The sequence below is a fragment of the Acomys russatus genome, chromosome 15 (genome assembly GCF_903995435.1).
Source record: "Acomys russatus chromosome 15, mAcoRus1.1, whole genome shotgun sequence".
Taxonomy (NCBI): domain Eukaryota; kingdom Metazoa; phylum Chordata; class Mammalia; order Rodentia; family Muridae; genus Acomys; species Acomys russatus.
In genome coordinates this window covers 14,567,515-14,584,731 of record NC_067151.1, presented here as the reverse complement: position 1 = coordinate 14,584,731, position 17,217 = coordinate 14,567,515, and positions in this window count along the sequence as shown.

Sequence of the window (17,217 nt, the reverse complement as noted above, 5' to 3'; positions counted from 1 at the left end):
CTGTCTCTAGTCTCTGTGGTGCTGTGGTTACAGGCAACTGTGCCTTCACACACAGCTCTCGATGTGGGGACTCAGTTCCAAACTCTGGTGCTCATGTTTGTGCAGCAAGTGTTCTCATCCCTCTGAACCACCTCCCCAAACTGGAGGTTCATGCTTTACTTAGGAGCTAGTGTTTTCACAAGGGTCCCCGACATCCACTTTAACTTCTTTGTGGGTGCGGCTTGTGTCTCTCTCGTCTCTAATCCTCAGTGATATTTGGAAGAAAATTAAAGTAAGTTGTGAAATGTTGCCAGTGCCTTACAAGACAGGACCACAAGAGACTACAAGAGACTTAGCTTAGGAAATGAAGCTGGACATCGAAAAAGCAAAAGCAACGGTCTTATTTGAAGACTCATCATCTAAACTACCAAAGGGCACCTCCCTCTGAACGCTTTCTCAACCACCTACACAGAGTCAATTGTGGATTCTCTCATTTGTTTGCACGTTTATAACACACCTATTTACTGTGACCAAGATATTGACCTTGACCGTGATTCATACCCTAAGAACTTAAGAAATAGTTGTTGAATTTAGTAGATACATACCCGGAAAATAGAGAAAGTTGTTCCAGTGCATCCAGGCTCACTCTACCCTCTTTTAAACTCTGTATTGGTTTAGTTGCTGCTCACATGACATTTTCATCACATTCTGTAACATTTTGCTAACTCATTTCACTAAGTTTTATATGCCTTTATATCTTGAAATATAACTGAACTCCCAGGAGAATGAGCTACATATGGCATTACACTGTGTTGAGGAGTTACATCCCAGATGTCATTTTAACCTGGAGAAGTGGCCAGATCCCAGTTCCACAGGGCTGATTTCAATGAGGAGTTTTCAGAATGATGAGGCCAGATTTAGCTGGTAGCAATTATTGGCACATTTCTGATGAGCTCAGCATGAAGAATAAGACAGAAGGAAGATTAAGACTCAAATAGTAAAGGAGAGGAGGGGAATGAGAAGAGAGGCCAAAGGGCTTGAAAAGCAGGAAAGGACCAGTTATCTGCAGGAAGCTCGTATTCCTGTGTGAGATGTGTGTGACCCAGCCTGGGCGAGGATGTTATCTCTATGTGATCTGCAGAATCTTGCTCTTGACTGCAGCAACTGCAGACGAGTGAATTAAAGTCTTAAGGAGACAAATCAATAAGAGGGAAGAAAAGATAAAAAGCTATAAAGCTTAGAGAGCATTTCAAAACCAAGTAGAAGTCTCAAAAACGGCCGTAGAGGACCCACCAGTGTTTATAAGGCTTTCGCAGGAATCCGAACAGGAACAGATTTGTTGGTCACCCTGGGGGAACTGAAAGGCTTCTGCATGGTTTATGGCATTTACCTGGCTTTTCACTCCAGTGGGTGACAGATGGGAGCAGAGACTGTCTAAAATAACACTATGAAGCCAAATCTGGTTGCCAGGCACCTCGGTGGCAAGAATTTCATTGGAAAGGAATGTTTTTTTTTTTTTTTTTTTTTGAGAAAGCTGGGGCAGTGCTGCGAGAGAAGCGCAGTCTCCAAGGACACTCCTTATTGCTGCTTCCATTTTATTTCTAAACTGGAAAAAAAAAATGAGAAATAGATAATGCAGTCATTTCATCCCAATGGCAGCAGTTTTTCCTCTGCTCTAGATTAAAAAAAAAACTTGTTAATGATTTTTTTTCTTGAACTATCATATGTGGCAGTAATTATCTATTTAAATGAGAAGGTAGAGAAGCAAGAGGGAAAACATCAATGAAAAAGGAGTGGGAAAAAAATGGACGGAGGGGACTCTTATTGGACCTGAGTTTAGGAGCCTAGATTGCAGGGTACTAACAGTAAAGGAAGTAGACATGGCATCCCTGCAGAATCCAGGAGGAGCACTTGCCACTCACGCATCCAACCGTGACTCGGTTTGTTTGTGAGTTCTGTCTTGTGTTTCCATCATGCCATAGGTGTTCTTACAATGGAGAAACACCCAAAGTGAAAATCTGGTAACGCAAGCATGAACGCTCCTAATCAGGAAGGAAAACAAAAATGTGTGGTAGGATGAGAGTGTAAAGTGACGTTCAGCAGACTCCAGAGTTTCAAAATCTGTTCCTGTGGTCGAAAGGCAAGCAAACCTCACAGCGCTAAACAACAGCTGAGAATCCAGAGGCCATAACCAGACGGACGGACGGAGGGGTGGAGGGATAACATGGTCAGGCAAGGGGGTTGCAGCTCTGTCTGACAGGCTGAGTAAGGTTGGCTCTGTCCGCGCCCAGGGGCACTGTGGGTGCCAGTGGCCGGGCTGCTGAACAAGGAGGCTCCTGAGTATCTGACTACGCCAGTAGGAATGGGGAAGAGTGAGACATTAGGGTCCTCTCATACTTTCATCCCAGACCTCGGTGCCTGCTGAGCGCAGACCCTCACCTCAAGGCTATTCCTCCTCCAGGCATTCAGTGACCACAGCTGGCCATCTGTGAAGCCGGTCTATTGAGCCAGTGGCCTCTGAACCCCTGCCTTCTTCTCCACAAGAAATCTTGTGTCAATAACCCATCTGTCCAGAATGAGCATCTGCATTGCTTTGACCAGCTCCACCTCCAGAGCAATGAGCACTCTCTCTCCCTCCCAGAGCCCCTCCTACTTTCCTCCCCCACCCCCCCTTCCTTCTCAGGGTAAAGCCCTTTATTTATATTACAGTGCCTCCAATTTTCCCCACCACCTACAAGCCTGTTACGGTCAGTCACAAAGGGGGAATCCAGGGCTCAGTGGAGCAAGCTGTAGACCTAATCCAAAGTCATGAAGATAGGAGAAAAATTCAAACTCCTCTCTCAGTCTCTCCTTCCCCCTTCCTCTAGTCTCACAATTCTTCTCTCAGGAGCTACAGGTAACAGACATCCAAGTATCCCTTCCAGGCTCGCTGGACCTGCGCAGGTTCCTCCTTGCTCTCGGGAGGTTGTGTACCTGAGATTATGGGGTTGACACTCTCACCTCTGTGCCAAGCACCTTGGGTAGAACACACTCCCCGTGGCCTGGACCAATCAAAAAGCCTGCCCTTGGTACACCCTTACCTGGCGGTGTCTCTAAATCTACTCGGTCTCCTCAGCCGGGCTATTTTCACATGGAGACAGCAAACACATCTATTTTGTAACATGGTCTTCTCTTGAAAGTCCCCTCGAAGACTAAGGCACTCTTTTTGAGTCAGTTTTTTTTAAAATGTGGTTTGGGCCCAAATGACCACAGCCTAGGGAAAGCACATTAGTTTCTGATGCTAACTTGTGAGCCTAATTCTAAGCCTTTGTTTACTCATCTGAAAAACAAAAGATGGGACCAGTAATAAATCTTTTGGGGTCCTTGAAAAGGTTAAATGGGTTAATTTACACTAATGCTTCAGGGAACATAGTATGAAGCTGCTGGGTTTCATCACTATCAGTATTTTTCATCATCAGAGCCATCACGGCAAGTCTGAGGGGGAGGAAGAGGAGGAGGGGAAGAAGGAGGAGGAGGAAGAAGAAGAGAGACAAGATGCTACTGACATCTTTTTCTCACTGCCTCAGCCTGGAGAAGGTGCTGTACTTACAAAGGAGGGGATGGGGCTGCCTGTTCAACTGATGTGCATCTTGTGCCTGCTCCCCTGCTAGCTCTTTTCCTCCTATTGTGTGTGTGTGTGTGTGTGTGTGTGTGTGTGTGTGTGTGTGTGTGTGTGTGTAGTCAGATGTGTGCACATGCATAAAGGGGATAGAAGATAATATTAGTGTCATTTCTTAGGTCTCTCTTATTGCCCTGGATGTCACTAAATTGGCTAAGTTGGCAAGCTAGTGAACCCAGAAGTCTCTCTGTCTCTACACACACATACACACACACACACACACACACACACACACACACACACACACACACACACACGCACACATGAACATACCTCCACACCTGGATTTTTTCTTTCATTTAGTATATTAATTATGTTTCTTATTGTGACTAATATCTAACACATGCAACTTAGAGAAGAACGGGTTTCCTTTGGCTCACAGCTCCTCATGGCTAGTTAAGTGAGACAGCTATTCATGTTGCCTAAGTAGAGAGAGGTGGATGCTCCTATGTGCCAGCTTTTTCCTTTTTATCAGGCCTGAGTCCTCAAGCCATGGAATGGTGCTGCTTATATTTAGGGTCTTATATTTAGGTGGACCTTCCCACCTGAGTGCAAACTCTCTCAAAGACATATTCATATTTGATTTGTTCTAAATCCCTTCAAGTTGAAAATCAAGGCGAAGCATCACGGGGCATTTTAAAGCCAGCCTAGGACTCAACATTTTCATGATCAAAAACTCCGGAGTGAGTGGCTGTCACTACTGCCTGAAGTTGCTGCTCACAAAGCTCTGGACCCTCCAGTGTGTACTCTGTGAGACTCTGACACAGGGAAGGCAGAGCATAATCTGAGACACGGCCAGTGATTTGTCCAATTGGGGAATATGCATTTACATCAGTTTTCCAAGGCTGACCTAACAGAGAGTGACAGGCAGGTGCTTTAGGAAAAGGAAATTGTTCCTATTGGTCTGGAGGCCTCTGGTCTTAGATAAGACCCAGAGCAAGGCACTGGTCTATGTGTTTAGTCATTTAATTGCTATGTGTCTTTAACAATAGTATTTGATTTTCTCCTGTGCCCACGGCCTATGTAGTGCCGGGTTCTTGGCCACTTGAGCAGTGTCAGGCCTGGGTTCCATCTTGCAGAGGGTGGATGGTTACTGTCACAACATTTGTGCCTCTGTTGTGCCAGAGCATCTTGCAGGGAGGCCACCACTCGCAGAGACTGGGCTAGCATACACAGGACTGCACAGGTTCAAGTCAGATGGCACCCCAGCCCTAAGAGGGGACAGCAGACATGCGCGCCCACCTCTAACCAAGGAGCTATTTCCAACTGACATTCACTTGCAAGAGAAAAATTAATTTTCCCTGATGGAGTCTCACTGCATCTATTAAACAAGCTTAAGGGTAGGCCCCTTTCCCAGCAGTAAATGGCCGACACAGAACACACTCAATGCTATTTTTGTAGACTTTTTCACTCATGTTGCTTCGTTTGGGCTTTTTTTGGAGGGCAGGTGGGGTATCCTATCAGACTTTTGCTTGTTTAGAATGGTTTCTGATTTTGTGTTTTTAATGGATTTTGGTCTGTGTGCATATGTTTCTTTTTTTTTTTTTTTCATTTTTCATTATGCTTTTTGTTTGTTTTCTGAGGAGAGAGAGAGAAAGGGCATGGAGTTCTGTTTGTAGGAAGATGGGGAGGGATCTAGTAGGAGTTGGGGAAGGGGAAACTTCAGAATATATTATATAGTTTTCTCAATAAAAACTTTCAAATATATTGTTATTATATATCTATTAAAATTATGTTATAGAGTGATGTACATATAATATTCTTGGGAAATGCTAACAGAATTATTAAATATAGATAATAATTTTGTTAATAAAAGTGATCAATTACCCTTTAAAATGGCACACTGCTGTGGCTATCTTTAGATGAGAGATTTGAGTTATTTTTTTCTTACTGATATTCTATGCTTTATTTCAAGTTTTCTTAAGGTGCACATGAGTTATTTATAAAACTTGAATTTTAAGAGTGTTTAATAAAAGAAACCCCAGCTCTGTCAAGATGGTATCCAGAGTGATAGCTATCATTAGACTGTCTATATGATGGGAGAGGGGCTGTTTTCTTTCTCTTTTTGAAACTATCTTTCTTTCTTTCATTAAAATATCATTTTGAATAAAATGACAAAGACAGCAGATAGTAATTTAAAGTGCATTTACTTGGGAAAAGAGAAATGTGGTAACCCTTTGTCATCATTACTCTTTAAAACATTTTCTTACATGTCTCCAAGATCCGGAAGTCTAGCATCAACTGCAGTAAATATTTTATAATTTACCACAAAAGTCTCACACATGCCGCACGCAGCCGGAACAGCTATGCTCTGAGTCTGCCATCTGCTCTGTCCTGTTTCCCCTGGAGTTTTGTCACGAGTTCTGCTCCACAGGACCAAGGACGTGTCCGGTGCCTTTCGATGGTGTTCCACCTACCTCTGTGGTCAGATCCATTGTCATGTACAGTCCCGTGGTCTCCTGTACATTTCTATTGGTATAAGCATGTACATCTACGCATCTGTACAAATACAATACACATCTTACTTTCTTTAAGCAACTATAGATGGTCCCCATGCTCTTCTACATTTGCACATGTATGAGCATGTGTGTATTTATGTATTTATGCGTATGTCCTAAATGTATCCTTTCCTTTTAAACTTAACCAACTTGCCTTTCACACATTTCACATGCTTTCAACTTCCTACAAGACTTTTGCTGCCTTGTAAAGCTGACTAGAACTATCCTGCTTAACTTGACTCTCACATCGGAACTGAGTAACAATCCTGTTATTCAGGAAAGAACTATTGTGTCTTTTTCTTTATGAAACTTGGCTTATGTCTCATTGTCTTCTTTTAGTCATCTGAAGCTCTTTTTCAAATTTAACTCTTCGATATGTGCTTTGTTTTCCTGACTTCATGCTTAGCGATCTCTTAATAAAAAAGAAAAACAACATTAAAAATGAGATAATAAGTAGAACAAAGTGGTGCAGGCCTGTAGTCATAGAACACGGGAGGTAGAGGCAGGAGGAGAAGTTCAAGGCCAGCCTGGGCAACATGAGACTTTGTTTCAAAGAAAATGGAAAAGAAAAGAGATAAATGATTAAGTTAAGCCGAATTCTTTGGAGAAAAGTTACATTCCCTTTTAATATATTATGAAAGATAATTCATAACCAGGATTAATTAAAATGTTGGACAGGATCTATAATTATATCTGATATGATGGAAAGAATTTCAGTTTAAAAAACCACAGTAACTGATACTCAAAATGCATATATTAAATACTTAACGGGGCAATTTAACATAGTGCACTGGGTGTTTGTCAAATAACATGACCCTGCAAAGGTAGTAAGGCCCAAAGGTGGATAAGTTCACCACAGAGAAGGTCACTCTGCAGGAACACAGAGTGTTTGTACAAGGTTCAGCAAAGTTGAGTGCTCTGAGGCCCATGGAAACAAGCTTGCCTACCTTAGAAATTTATCAAATACTGGGATCAAGTTCTACCTTAAGATGTGAGAGGACTGAGGTCTGTTCATGTCCGATTTGCCTCTGTGTATGTGCATATGTATGTGTGTGTGTGTGTGTGTGTGTGTGTGTGTGTGTGTGTGTGTGTGTGCTCATATGTGTGCATATACGTGTCTGTGTGCACTCATATGCATGTACAGGTGCAGATGACCACATGAGCCTGGTGCATGGCATCTGCTTTCTTCTTCTCTTTACGGTCCTGAGTTGGGAGCTTACCCTCTTGGCTAAACTGCCTGGCTGCCTGGCTTCACCAACCCCCCCCCCCCCACACACACACACACTGGAGTTACAGATGTGCTGACAGTTGGCACTTTATGTGAGTTCTGGGCCAATGAACTCAAACTCTCATGCTTGCACAGCTACCCCTCTTACTCACCGGGCCATTTCTCCAGCCCTTGGTTTTTCCAAAGGTAAGAGACGGGAAAATGATAATCCCAAAGAGATTAGTCTTGGCTCTGACAGTATTTAATGTTTTCAATGGAACCTGGCTAAATGAGAGAAGAGTTTCTCTACTGGAAACAGAGCTCTCCTTGCTTTTTCTATTTTAGCACTCTCTTAAGTTCCTTCAGATTCTCTGGGGACTCAGCTTCTTGGTGCACACCTGGAGTTTGTTCCCAGTGCCTCTTTCCGTTTTCTTTTCTAATGTATCCTCTGTTCCAAGCTATAGGGACATTTTCCACCAGGACTCTCCGTTGGCCACACTGGGCTAGGGCACAAGTAGGTGATTTTCACTACTCTTCCTGCCCTTCGTTCCAGACTTTCTAGACTTGCTCTAAGTCCTGTTGTAGCCTAATTGCAGGATCTCCTTCTCCTACCCCACCTCTACTCCCTGGGGACTCCTCTCTGTGCGGGCCCGGGATCCTCTAACTCTTTCCTGGTGGTTTTCTCAGCTCTTCCTCCCAGCTCGTTTCCTTTCCTGTTTTATCACCCACTGATCTGCAACAGACACTCCTTACCATGGTTCCCCCAGGCACCACGCTTGCCTGGGACACTGAGTGAGCAACAGCAAACAAAGAGAACAATGCCCACCAACAAAGACACCAGGAAACACCTCCAATGCCATGGCTCCTGATGCCTAGATCCGGTGCCAAAACACGAACAACTAAGACAATATGCCCCACCCCACTCCCCACCCCCACCCAGAAGCCAGCACCCATATTTCTGGAGAAAAGCAATTTATCTAGGTACAAGATGAAGAATTCAAAATGGCAATTACAAATATGTTCAAGGACCTTAAAGAGGATATGAATAAATGCCTCAATGAAGACCAGTAAACAACAAGAAATTGAACAGAATAATGAAAAAGAAGAAGAAGAAGAAGAAGAAGAAGAAGAAGAAGAAGAAGAAGAAGAAGAAGAAACATGAAAGGAGGATGAAACAAAGAAATAGACCTACTAAATAAAACCCAAACTGAAATAAAACTAGAAACAAAAACTTTAAATGGCAAAGAAAAACCTCAGAAGTAAGCCTCACTAACAGATTGTAAGACATCAAAAAGTGAATATCAGGTCTTGAAGATGAGGCAGAAGAAATGTTTTGCTTACTCAAAGAGACCGTTACATCTTAAAACAGACAGATACAAAATATCCAGGAAACCTGGGACTCTATGAAAATACAAAACCTACAAATATTATCTAGACTAAAAAGAAGGAAACTCAGATCAAAAATCACAGAAAATAATTTTAGCAAAGTCATGTAAGAAAATTTCTGCCACCTAAAGAAAGAGGTGCCTGTCAAATACACCAAATACACAAAAACAGAAAAGAAATTCCCCCAAAATACATAACCAAAACACTAAAATGGACAGAACAAAGAAAAGGTATTAAAAGTTGCAAGGAAAAAGGGTCAAGTAACACATAAAGGCAGACCCATTAGAATAACATCTGACATTTCAGAGGAGTCCAAAAGCCAGAAGTTTGGATGGATGGATGTTCGACAAACTCAGAGAGACCACAGATGCCATCCTGCCTGCTATACGCATCAGAACCATCAATTACAACCAACAATGAAGGAAAGGTACTCCACATCTCACGATAAAAAACAAATTTAAGCAATTCTTATCCAGTCTACAGAAGGCACTAGAAAGAAAACTTCACTGTGAGAAGACTAACTACACCAAAGAAGACACAAGGAATAAATAATACCAGACCAGCAAATCAAAGGCGAGGATCTCATATCATAACAAAAATAACAGGTATCATTAAAAACACTCATTAATAACGCCCAATACTAATGATCTCGATGCCCCCAATAAAAGACACAGACCAACAGATTAGATTAGAAAGCAGGACCACCCTTTCTGCTGTCTCCAAGAAACACTCAGTATCATCAAGGATAGATTTCCCCTCAGAGTAAAATAATGGAAAAAGTATTCCAAGCAAATGGACCGAAGAAGCAAGAAGATGTAGTAGCCATTGTAAGGTCTGACAAAATAGACTTCAAACTGAAACTGATGAGAGGAGATACATACTCACTGAAGCAAAAACTCATAAAATGTTAAAATTCTAAACATTTATGTGCCAAATACAAGGACACAAGGACTACCCCCCTCCGCCACACACATACACACACACACATATACACATACACACACACACACACACACACACACACACACACACACACACCTGAAAACTATAGCGAGTACGAGACTGTGCCAGGCTCAGAGTCCTAAGGACTGCCTTCATCAAACCACATCGTTCAAGGCCCAGGGATCTATGTGGAAGAGGAGGTGCTAAGAGTGTAAGCACCAGAAGTGATGGAGTGACCCAAGCAAACAGGTGTCCTCTGAGCTGGGCAGACCAGGGATACACACATGAACCCACCGAGTCTGTGGATGCATGCGCAAGACCTGTATCAGTTCAAGTCAGATGGGGTCCGAGCACTGCATGGGGAAGTAGATATGGGCTCCCACCCCTAACAGGGATGCTTTTTGCAGTTGATACCTGCTGGCAAAGCTTTATCCAATGTGGTGCCACTGGTATCAACCCCACTCCAGCGTAGGCTGTATGCCCAGGACTAGATGGCCACAAAAAACAAAATACATGTTTTATTGTGGACTTTTATATCATTTTGGTACTTTTTGTCTTATTGGTCTTTTTGTTTTGTTTTGTTTCTTGTTTGTGTTTTTGTGGAGTTTGTTTTGTCAGAGAGAAAGGGAAGAAAGAACATATAGTTGGACTAGTAAGGAGGTGGGGAAATCTAGGAGGAGTTGGGGAGAGTAGGGAACACAATAAAAACATATTATATAAACAATTGAGATTAAGAAAAAGCCAAAAGAAATTCTTAAGATTTGTTTCTTTTTCTGATGGTAAGAGACTATTACAATGCATTCCTATGAGTGAATTGCTTAGATTCAACATCTATTAATTTTCCAATTGCCAGGACAAAATAACTTACAAGTGAAACTTCAGGAAGGATGATGTACTTTGGTCTATGATTTGGGAAGACACAGTCCATCAACAGCAGGGAAGGTACGAGGTAGCTGGTCACAGCACTTGTAGTCAGGAAGCAAAGAAAGGTGAATTCTGGTGCTCAACTCCCATTTTATTCACCCTGAGGTCCCAACCCAAGAGATGGTATCACCCACAGTTAGGAGGGGTGTCTCCCCTCCTTAGTGAACTGGCCTGGAAATTCCCTCCCACGGTCCCTCAGGAGTACATCTTCTGTGTGGTTCTCAATCCAGGCAAGATGACAAGGAAGAGAAACCATGACAGCATCTGTGATGGATCTCGTTTTACGCCTGCTCTCTTGGTTATCCTGCTAAAGCAAACCCAGGCATCCTATTGTTTTATCTGTGACTATTTTAATATGTGTCTCAGAAAAAAACAAGGATCACAGCACCACATAATTCTCAATCTTGGAGCTCCAGGAAAGGATGTCATGGCTGTGGCATGTGGTATTTGTGTAATTAGCGAATCCTAATAGCGCCCATAAGCTGTACTTCCTGAGAGCCACTCAATCCACGTTCCCCTTGAGCATTTTTCGTTTTCACAGTACGTTTGGTAGATGTTTCCTCTAGAGGTTTTCCTGCATGGCTATAGCTGCTTGTGTGTCCTCAGTATTACCCAGGGAGGTTTCTTGTCCCTGGTTCTCTGTACATTGAGAGTTGGACCAACAGGCTTGATGAGATCCAGGTTTGACTCTCCGCAGCGAGACAATTTCCTCAGTAGTACTGTGTGCATCCTTCAGGAAATGTAATACCTGGCTGTCTCTCTTTTTGAGATCCTAACAGCTATTAATGCGTCTTACTGGGCCCCATTAATTCATTAAAAGCATCAGAATCCACTGCTCTATTTTTCCATCTTCATTTAACAGCTTGAATACATCTCTAAAGAAACATTTCCCATCAAATCCTTATTTATTTTGGGGTGGCCCTGTAATTAAAGCCAGATACATGTTGACTCTCTCTCTCTCTCTCTCTCTCTCTCTCTCTCTCTCTCTCTCTCTCTCTCTCTCTCTCTCTGTCTCTCTCTCTCTCTCTGTGTCTCTCTCTGTCTCTCTCTCTTTTTAATCAGTTTCTAGAATAATGAACCATCCAGCCACTCTTGTTCACCAAGAGGAGCTAGAGAGTTTCTTAAAGTATCATTACTGACTAGAAATTCAAGCACACCGGTGAGTTTCAACTCAGCGCACATATTCTTGTATTGCTACTCTACCCTCAGCCAGTGGCACCTGAAGACCACCTTTGGGAGGTGGGGTTGGCTCTTGCTCTGGAACTGGCCACTGCTTTTCAGTAGTCTAAAATGAGGAATAAGATTTTTCCCCCCTCAGCATTTCACTCTACTTATAGTTCAAAGTTAGGACAAGGGTTTGCTTGTTTGTTTATTTTCACTTACCCTTTCCTTACATTTTTGTTTCTTTGTTTCACCCAAACAAAATCAAACCCTCCCCCCACCCCCAAAAAAATTCTTTTTGTGGTAGTTTTCTTGGTGTTTCGAGTATATTCTAGAATAAATGAGTATTCAAAATACTGCATTTTAAACCTACCAGTGATGTTTCTCTTCTGCAAGAAGTGTCACACACACACACACACACACACACACACACACACACACACACACACATACACAGAGGCACACACCAATGCTATACATTTTCTTTCCACCTTGACCTTCCACCTAACATTGTAGGCTGAAAGCAACTCCGCATTCTCTACAGGAGATTTCACATTCCTTTCCACTACCCCATTGTATAGCCGAGTCAAACTTTACTTACCTCTGCTGCGTTGCTCTTGGCTGTTGACAGTAGTTTGCATGTTTTTAATGCTTTTATAAACCAAGTTAATGAGTGGTTTTGTGCGTTCTGTGTTTTGAATATCTTCCTGTGTACTTGTGATGGATTTTTATGAAGAGGGGAATTGTGTAGCAGAATAAATGCACTGGAATGCATCCTGAGATACTTGCCTGCAATCTGCACCTTTCTCATTCTGTTAACTAAAGCAGCCAAAGATTATGTTGTCCAACAACTCAGATCAGATTTAACTGTCTTTCTTTCTTTTTTTTTAATGAAGGAGGCTAAACATATTTTCATACAACTCGGGACCAATTATGTGTCATTTTGGCAGAAGGACTTCCACTTATTTCTAGTCTGTTTTTTCCATTGGTGTTTGAGCTTCCGAGTTTTCAAGTATATTAGAAGTACTTTATATATTAGGTTACTAACTCTTTGTTGGGTAAGTGACAACTATTGTTCTCTGTTGCCTACTGGAGATTTTATTTATGTTTCTTCTTTTAGTATTTTTTTTCCCAGACAGGGTCTCATGTAGCCTAGTCTGGCCCTGAACTGACTATGTAGCTGAGGATGACTTTGAACTTTCTTCTCATCCCCCTTAGTCCACTTCCCAATTAGTGGTCGTAACCATAAGCTTACCTCGGTTGTCCTTGCTTTGTTGTTTGTTTTATTACTATTTTTCTCTCTTTTTAATGATCTTTAAAAACCATGTATGTGTGTGTTTGTGTTTATATGAGTAGACACTGGAGTGCAGGTCCGCACGAGAATGTAGGTAGGGGTGGAGGGCGTCACAGCCACTAGAGCTGCCCAGCATGGACACCAGTAGCCAAATCCAGGTCTTCAGCCCCAGACTTTATTTTTTTTTACTTTTCCTAAAATGATTATTTTGCTATAGAAATTTGAAAATTGTGTGTTCTTTTTTTTTTTTCATTGAAAATAGATTATTCTCTCATATACTATGTCCCGACCACAGAACACAGTTTCCACTTCTCCTAGCTCTCCCCAGCTCCCCTTCCTCTCTCTCCTAGATCCACATCCCACCGCTGTCTTACTTCCGAAAAGAGCAGGTCTCGAGAGATAACAACCAAATATGACCATACAAAATATAATAAGACATGGCAAAAGCCCTCACACCAGTGCTGGACAGAGCAACCCAGCAGGATGAAAAGAGTCCCAAGATCGGGCAAAAAGTCAGACAGACTTCTGGTGCCACAGGTAGAAGCCCTACAAACACCAAGCTAACAACCACCACACACACACACACACACACGCAGAGGACCTGGTGCAGACCCCAGAGGTCCCGTGCATGTCATTTCAAGCTTTGTGAGCCCATGTGAGTCAGTAGCTGTGTTCTCCTGGTGTCCTCCACCCGCTCTGGATTCCTACCATCTTTCCTCTCCCTCTTCTGGGGGATCCCCTGAGCTCTGAGAGGAGGGACTCAATAGAAACCTACAACTTAGACTCTCTTTCTCTGTGTTAGGTCTGCTATGAGTCTCTGCACTCTCTCCCCTTAGCTTCTGGAAGAAGCCTCACTAATGAGAACTAGACAAGGCATTGACCTATGAATCTAGCAGAATATTATTAGTAATTATTTCATTAATTTCTTTGATTGGTCATGTTTAGTTTTACCCTGTGTCTTTGAGCTATCCGGTTTCTGGTTCCTATCCATCCAAGCAGTCTATGGCATGGGCCTCGTGTTAAATCAGGCATTGATTGGCCACTCCCACAAGTTCTGTGCCACCATTGGCCCCAGTACATATTGCAGGCAGGGCAGATTGTAGGTCAAAGCTTTTGTGGCTGGGTCGGTGTCTACGTTTCTTTTTCCGTAAACTGTAGAGTACCTTCCTGAGCCAAAGAGACTAGAACATAGGGGCGAAGTCTCCATGTAAGCACCAGCTCAACCTGTCCACAGTCAATAAGGTATGTGACTGTTGTCCTTGGCAATGGGGCTCCCACTATCAGTTTTTGGAACATGACCCTCTGTCCTAGCATCAGCCTGGGTTGTTTGGGGATCCCCCCCAGACCTCCTTGCCCAATAACTCAACTGAATGCAACCCAGAGTCCTGCCTCTGGGAGCCTTGCCTGGCTACAAGAGATAGTCCGTTGAGACTATGCATCCTCCATGACTAAACGTCCTCACTTGGGCCACCCTCATAGATTCCAGGAAGATTCCACTGTACTGTTTTCACACCATGCCCTAAGCCCCAGTGCCAGCTGACTCTCCTGCACTCTCTCTATCCCATCTCCCTCCTCTACCTGATCCCTCCTGTTCCTGTCCTCACCTGCCCCACTCTACAAGCAAAATCTGTTCTATTTCCCTTTCCCCTGGATATTTACATGTCTCACCTAGAACATTCCTCTTTACCTAACCTCTCTGGTTAGTTAGCTCTGTGATCATTTAGTTAATGGCTAATGTCCTCTTATATATTAATACATATAATATTTATCTTTCTAGGCCTGGGTTACTTTAGTAAGAATGATTTTTCTAGCTCCCATCCATTTGCCTACAATTTCACGGTATCATTATTATTATTATTATTATTATTATTATTATTATTATTTTAGCAGCTAAGTAATACTCTGATATATAAATGTATCACATTTTCTTTGTCCATCCATCGGTTGAAGGGTGTCTTGGTTGTTTCCAGTTACTGGCTATTATAAATAAACCCACAATGAACACAGTTGAGCAAGTGTCCTTGTGGTAGGATGGACTATCCTTTGGGTATATGCCCAAGAGTGGTATAGCTGAGTCTCCAGGTAGGTCATTTCTCAATTTTCTAAGGAACTGACATATTGATTTCCATAGTGGCTGCACAAGTTTACACTCCCACCAGCAATAGAGGAGTGCTCCCCCTTTCCACATTTTACCAGCAAAGGCTGTCACTGGTGTTATTGATCTTAGCCATTCTCACAGGTGTAAGATGGAGTCTCAAAGTAGTTTTAATCTGCATTTCCCTGATGGCTAAAGATGTTGAATAATTCTCTCTTTTTTCTCTTTTTTAAAAAAATGAATTCTTTATTTTATTTTATTGAATATTTCTTTAAGTGTTGCTCGGCCATTGGAGATTCCTCTATTGAGACTTGTGTATTCATAAGTGTTTCCTTTCCCTCTCATTTTCTTCTGGATAACATGGTTTGTTTGGAGATGGGTTTCTTCCCCCAAATCAAAGAGACATGTCTCCATGTTCCTGAATCTCACTTTTAGGGCTTGTGTGGCTCACTAAACATCAATATTCAAATTAATATACCTGAATTTTCCTTTGAGTGGGAAATGAAGACTGGGTCCGATGTTATCCTTTGCCATGCGGCTCCGTATTGGTTCTACACCCATGGGAAGGCAGCGGGCCTTGTGTCTGCAGTGCTCTCTTCCCCTGGTAAGTCAGAATAATGGGCTCCCTGCTGTGTTTTCTGTCTCACCATCCCACCTGTCTGATTACAGTGAGATGATTTGCTTATTTTTCCAAGTCCATTTTCTTTCTATGTGGTCATCTAAGGAACCTTCTCTTCTCTTTCTCAGCTGTTGTGTTTGCACCCATGGAGTTTGTTGGCTCTTCGTGATAATTTTATGATTTGATACTTTACTAAATTTTGTTATTGTTCTAAAACACTTTTCCATTTGTTCTTTTGCACTTCATGGGTATAGTTATATATTTTATATAGTTACTTATTTATAATCAAAATGCTTTAAGTTTTTCTTTGTTTGTTTCTATTAGGGGAAGTTGCATTTTTCTAGAAAATATGTTTTATCTGGGCCTGGAAAATGCTTTTGCACGAAGCTGTACAAAATAGTTTCATTTTAAAAAGTTTTTGCTTAAATTTGATAACTATTTCCCACTTACTTACGCATTTGTATTTTGCCAATATTCTATGTAGTAAATCATTTTTCACTATGCATATGGACACTACGCCGAAAGAACATGTGTTGCACAAGAGTATCTCAGTGAGTTCTCAGTAGGTGAGTACGTCTGTGTAGCCCTGAGAACATCACAAAAGTGAGCACTCCTGGAAACACAACATACAAACCCCAAACTGTCTCCCTTGCTGGTCGCCACTGCTTCTCCATCTGTTTGACAAAGCCGTCCACGCGTTCCACCTGTTGGCTTAGTTCCTGTTTCCTTTGCTCACTGTACTTGTAAGGTTCTCTCATGTTACTGAACATAGCAAATTCACTCATTTTAGCTGATGATTAACAGTCCCTTATTAGTATCCCCCAGCAGAATAACTCTGCTGCTGTCGGTTTGCATGTACCATTCCCAGATGGTGCTGGTGATGACAGCACACCCTGAGTGCACTTATCAGCAGTCTGATACATGCACGAGCATGAGCTGCATTGGGCCTGTAGGCGGTGCATGCCAGTGTGGCTGGTGCATCCAGGTCTTCAGAATGGTTGTTCTAACTTGCACCTTGATCCCAACAGTGAGCCAATTGCTTTGGAAACTTAGTTGTATCCATTTTATTAGCTCTGACCCTAGTGGTTGAAAGACTTATGTTTACTAATGACTGAAGACCATTTTCTCATGTTTTACTGTCTATTTGGCTAAGTTATTTTGGTAAAATTCTGTTTGAGTTTTATCCACATTCCTAGATATTTTTTGTTCTTATTGGCTTAAATACATTTTATATGTCCTAGATCTTTGCCATATATGGTCTTGCATTTTGTCTTTTGACTCTGTAAGCCTTTTGAAAGAAAAGTTTTAATTTTCCTACATTTAAAATTTTCTCTTCATAGCCAGTAATTTTTGAAACAGTAAATACTACTACCACATAAAATGTTCATTACTTTAATCAGTATTCAGCCTGTGTCTCTCACTTCCATTCTTCCTCTCTCCCTCTTCCCCTCTCT